Source organism: Hyperolius riggenbachi, chromosome 3 (genome assembly GCF_040937935.1).
Source record: "Hyperolius riggenbachi isolate aHypRig1 chromosome 3, aHypRig1.pri, whole genome shotgun sequence".
In the NCBI taxonomy this organism is placed as follows: domain Eukaryota; kingdom Metazoa; phylum Chordata; class Amphibia; order Anura; family Hyperoliidae; genus Hyperolius; species Hyperolius riggenbachi.
Genome location: NC_090648.1, coordinates 457,447,264 through 457,453,263, shown reverse-complemented (window position 1 = coordinate 457,453,263; position 6,000 = coordinate 457,447,264). Strand labels below are relative to the sequence as shown.

The window sequence follows — 6,000 nt, the reverse complement described above, 5'->3', positions numbered from 1 at the left end:
TCAACTCATTTTCCCCCGACCCCCCTGCAGAATCCCTTTAACAAAAACGCCTCGAAAACTGCTCTGATCTAGCGTTTTCCAGAGCGGTTTTCCACTTCCCTATACTTTACCATTGGAGCAGAAACGACTCAGAAATCTAAAAAATGCTGCAGCCCCCGAGTTTGCATTTGTGGAAAAAACGACTCGCTCTGGTGTGCATCATCCCATTCACTTTCATTAGCCAAGCGGTTTTCCCCCTGCGTTTTAAAAAACGCTTCAGAACCGCTCTGGTGTGCACCAGCCCTAATAAAGTTTCCTGTGCCCTCCCTTTGACTGTACAGGCAGTCCCTCACTTACAAAGTTGTTCTGTTCTGGGAGGTTGTTTGTTAGTCAAGTCATGTGTTATACATGGTGAATGACAAAGATTTTTTTACTTACCCGGGGCTTCCTCCAGCCCTATAAGCAGACATATACCGTTACCTGTGCTAATGCCTACAGCACCCCCGTGATCCTCCTCTGGTTGGCCGGGTCGATCTTCACTGCGCAGGCCCCCAGTCGCTTCAATTGACTAAGCGATTGACTATCATAGGATTGGGCTATCATCTTCTGTGTGATTTATAGAAAGTTGATCAACTAGTGGCCAACATTTCAAGCGATATCCTATGCATTTCACCTTCACTAATCGATCTGACCGATGTTGTGCCTCCATGCTCTGAATACAAAAATCAATTCAGTGTCGATGATATGTGAACAGTAGCCAATTCCTGAGTGATCAACCAATATCTTCCATCTTGCTCACTCAATGTAGTTGGTCCATGCGACATGATTATTTATTTATTGAATTTATAAAGCGTCAACATATTACGCAGCGCTGGACATTAAAGACAATACTTAGGGGTGACATACAGCAATACGACAATACAGGAAAACAAGAAAAAACAGATCACGCAGCACAGTAGGAGTACAAGGTAATGCTTAGTCACTGGTTGGGAGCATGGAGATTAGGCAAGTTGAGTTCACTCAAATGCATAACATGGGTGCACAGTAATGGAGGTGCATGATCAGGTAGGACACAAAAGGAGGAGGACCCTGCCCGAAGACTTACAATCTAGAGGTGATGATATAATCTACTTTTCATGGATTGGGCAAATTGGAACACACTCAATTCTCTCTAGATTCGATAAAATGATTGAATTGAATCGTCGATCGTACAGCCAAATCACAAGATGTATTGCCACCGTTACTTTCGGACAGCTCAGGATTTGGACATTTAAGTTGGCCATACATCAGGCGATGTATGTGCAGATTGACCAAGAGACAGATCTCTATTTCATCAAAGAGATCTGTTGACTACACACACACTGCAGGCTGATTCTGATCGATTTCAACATGAAATCTCTCAGAAATTGGCCTTGTGATGCCACATCTGTTGCTGTCCCCCTAACATGCCCCTCCTGGTATTTCATGCAGTATACTTTGTCATGTCTAGCTCTGGCTCAATCCACATACATGTGCCCCACATGGTTGCCGATGTAACGTGAACACGTGTGATGGACACTGACAGGTAAAAGTATACACTAGGGTTGACAGAGCCAGCAGTTCCAATGCATTCATCCCAATATCACATGCCCGTGCCACCAATTAAGCATGTCTAATTGATACATGTGACCAATTGGCCTGAAATCGGTTGTATCATTGATTGGCATGCTCTTGGCAGCACCGATTTTCATCCAATCCGATTAAAATAATCAAATCAGAAGGTTGACCGGTCACCAAATGTACAGCCACGTTTAGTATTAAAAAATGTTTTGTCTTTTTTTAATGAGCTATTAAATTATTTTAACTACTTTTAACAGTTCATGCAGCACTGTGAAATGTATTAAAAAAATATGTAACATAACAGTCCATTTTGCACATGAAGTTAACTCTGTATGTCAGAGAAACAGAACTGGAGTCGTTTTGCAAGTAAGGGACCGTCTGTATTATGCCTGGCTTGACACACATTCCAGCCAGCATGCACTGCACGGAAAGGGCTGTCTCAGCAGTAAAATGCCATCTGGGCAGTGGGCACGGCTCTCCCAGGCCAGCACACTGGTACACAGGCTGCTGTGGTGGAGCTGTGCCCAGCCTGACTTCCTTCGCACTTGTACAGGCAGCGGCCCCTCCTCTGTCACCCATCCCTCCTCCTCCTCTCCCAAAACCTGACGCAGAAGAAATACAAAATCGAAGTACGTCACAAGTCATCCTATGAGCCCCCCCGAAGCTGCAGTTCCCTGAACGGCACGTGAGGGGGGGAGTGCGCGGGAATAGTTCTAGAAGGACAAGATAAGGGAGAGTGTGAGGTGAACGGTGCGCACAAGTAAAGTAAAGGGAGCTGCGTGACAAGATGGATGGATGAGGAGTCTGCAGACACGGGAGGGGGCGTGATAGGGGTCCGTGTAAAAAAAAACCATGTATGTGTTATTATGTGTCATGGATGCACGTCCAGTATAAGCTGAGGGAGAGACGTCATCAGAGCGAGAGGGACACGGGTTACACCCCCTCCCTACCTGGATCTCCAAGTATAAAAAAAAAAAGAGAAACACAACAACAACCCCTCCAGCGTGAGACTGACATAGGATTGAGCGCAAAGTAAAGCCTCGCAGCACCCACCCCCTTTCCGAGCAGAGGGAGAGAGCGGAGCGCTCGTCTCCTCACACAGCTATGTACGGGGGGACCTTCTGCAAGGCGTGAAGGAAAGCGTGCGGCAGGGGACGCGCAGCAGGATTATCTCTATTGCAGGATATAGACCCGCAGCCATTCACACGGGAGTTACTTCACTCCTCGCTGAGGGGGGTGCGATGAACCGCCGGACTTTCTCTGCTTCTCCTCGCCGTGGTGGGATCCTCCCCTCTTCTAACCTGAGCTGCTTACTATCGCTACTATCTCTTGCGAAGACAGCCTGAAGCCAGCGAAAGGTAACCCACAGGCACAGGCAGTGCTTTCTATGAAGGCGGGCGGGCGCTTGAACCTAGCAAAAGGTAACCCATGTCCAGGGCAGGCAGTGCTTTCTATGAAGGGGGGCGTGCGGGCGGGCGGGCGCCTGAACCTATCAAAAGGTAACCCAGGGCAGTGCCAGCTTTCTATGCGGGCGGGTATCGTTATTTTCATTCCTATGCCGTGCAGAGTTGTGGCAGATCTGCAAGCTGCTTCATTTTTAGCAAGCCCCATAGAGGAGGCTGCGAGAGAGAGGTGGGGAATGTGCAGCACTGGCATTAGGCAATTGCGCATGTTAGGCAGCAGTCATGTTTGGAGAGAGTCAAGCGGGAGGGCGCATCTACAAACAACAACTTTAATAAAAAAAAATAAAAAAAGCCGACCCTCCTCGCGTCTCGGGCTGCACGGCTGTGGGTGGCTGCGGCAGGGCTGGGCATAGGCAGGCTGTGTGTTTCACGTGTGGGGCTGTAGTGGCTGCACGGTGCGGGCTGATCAGCAGGCATGCCTCAGCGTGCAGAGAGGAGCTGCTGTCATGTCACTGAGTGCAGCCAGTGGAAATGTACTGCTGGCTGCTGCTGGAGGAGAGGACTGTAGGGGGCGTGGCCGTTGTTTACCTTCTGAAAGTCACGGTTCCCATCGGACACCTGATAGGCGATGATGATCGCCTCTCTCTGTAGAAACATTTGCCAGTCACCGGCCACACATACCTCCCCTGGCCTGACTGGCTGCTCCTCCCTGCAGCACTGGCTGGATCTGGCCACCGCTTGGTTATTGCACCCATCTGCATTATTATTATTATTATTATACTTTATGTATAAAGTGCTCGCCTATTACGCAGTGCTGTAATATGCAACTTGAATATCCAGAGCCAGATCATGCTTAAGGCAACTAAGCAGATTTCTAGGGCATATGGGTGTTCTGGGGTCATGCCTACTCCTCTGATCCTCTGCCACTAACTCCATGACAAGCTGAGAGCGGTGATCTGTTTGCAGGCCTTGTGCCTCACTTATCCATAATCAATTTATAATATTGATTTTAATGTTTTTTTTTTTATTATTTTCCCCTTTTGGCTAGTTCAGTTTCATGAGTATCCTTGTTGGCTTCCATGCAATGTTTACAGCCATGTTTGAAATAAATGTATTCCAATGTGACAGGAATAGACAAGTATTATGGAAGATACCCCATCACACACACACACACACACACACACACACACACACACACACACACACACACACACACACACACACACACACACACACACACACACACACACACACACACACACACACACACACACACACACACACACACACACACACACACACACACACACACACACACACACACACACACACACACACACACACACACACACACACACACACACACACACACACACACACACACACACACACACACACACTTTACTATTTTTTTTTTTTATTTTTTTTTTTGGTTGGTTGGTTTGTTTTTAATGGTGAAAGATTTCTTAGTGTATAAAGGAACACGCCCCCTTCAGCATCTCCAAGTATGAGAATCTGAAAGTTATTTTTTTTATAGAGTATTGCTATGATCACATAAAGTACTCAAAAAGTATAAGCAATGGAGGTTGAATGTTCTGTATAAACGCATGTAGTAGCTAAATATGGCTTTTATACATAATCGCCAAAAAGGACAGCTGAGGAGCTAAGAGTGATTTGGTTCAAAGCTGGGAAGTAGCCGTCTAAAAGACAGTTGTGATGTATGTAAACAAGTTTTCTGTAAGACTTGTCCATTTATTTGCTGGTATTAGCAGTTTTCAAAATTGATGCTCCATGAGAAGATTCCAAACAGCTGTGCGGCAGGTGGTGTAAATCTGCAGGCTGGCTTCCCCCTGGGTTATGTGTTATCTGATTTATCCAGCACCTAGCACCATACGCGTGGTGCCCTGCACTGGGGGCCTGGCTCTTTGTTTGACAACAATCCCCAATTTGCACGGTTGCAGATCATCGTATGACCCCTCTTGTGTAGCAGATGATTCCATGCTTTGCCTGTACAGAGCTGCAGCATGGAGCCAACTGTAGTAGCAGCAGCAATACTGGAGGTGAGGGAGCTAGGCACTGATTGGAGGATACACAAGCCCAGCCATTGGTTGTGAGCGAGAAGGTGTCTGAAGTTCATGCTGAAGGGGAAGTAATTATTACTCCAGATTGTTGTACGCAGTTAGCAAGCAGCCAGTCTACAAGGAAGAACAGCGCCATGAAGTTATGTAATGTTAAATAACGTATTTAAAGGGGAATTCCATGAAAGGCTACTGGACTGGAGATGTTAAAGGAGAATTTCAGTGTCATTGTATTGTGGATTGAAATGCATTATTTGTAATTTGTACATAATGTGTTTTTTTTTTTTTTTTTTTTTTTGTCAATTAAAAAGAGCTATCTGAAAGTCAATCTACTATTTTTAGACAGCATTCTGAATAAAGCCTGGCATATAGGAGTTGATTTTTTTTGTGTTAAAGGAGATGTTACATGATGAGATAGTGAGACATTTTATTTATTGTATTTATAAAGCGCCAACATATTACGCAGCGCTGACGTGTATGTACAGTGCCTAGCATGCAAATAACTATGCTAGGTTCCTTTTTTATTTTTTATTTTATTTTTTTATTTTATTTTTTTTCCCCTCTGCAGGAAAGGGTTAAATATCAGGTATGCAAGTGACTGACTCAGTCCTGCCTCAGAAGGAAGTGACTACAGTGTGACCCTCACTGACAAGAAATTCCCCTTTATCTCTTTTTTGCTCGCAGAAGCCATTTTCTGCTAGGAAAGTGTTTTTATAGTTGGAATTTCTTATCAGTGATGGTCACACTGTAGTCACTTCCTGCCTGAGTCAGCCAGTTACATACCTGATAGTTTAACTCTTTCCTGCAGAGAAAGGGGAAAAAAAAGGAACACAGCATAGTTATTCGTGTGCTAGGCACTGTACATACACACCTATCTCATCATGTCAAATGTCACTTCGGGTATCCTTTAATTGAGCAGCAGGGCTGTGGAGTTGGAGTCG

At 45.6% G+C, this 6,000-nt stretch overlaps 1 protein-coding gene across 2 annotated transcripts in view; it reads left to right on the top strand.

Annotated features, from left to right (window-relative positions):
• The first annotated feature begins 2,106 nt into the window (after positions 1–2,106).
• Positions 2,107–6,000, top strand: part of JADE2 (jade family PHD finger 2) — a 385,478-nt gene continuing 381,584 nt past the window's right edge. Inside the window, exon 1 of one of the 2 annotated variants that reach the window (XM_068277917.1) lies at positions 2,107–2,999. The gene's annotated coding sequence lies outside the window, so the exon portion shown is untranslated. The remainder of the gene's footprint in view (positions 3,000–6,000) is intronic. The other variant, XM_068277916.1, reaches the window with a different exon arrangement.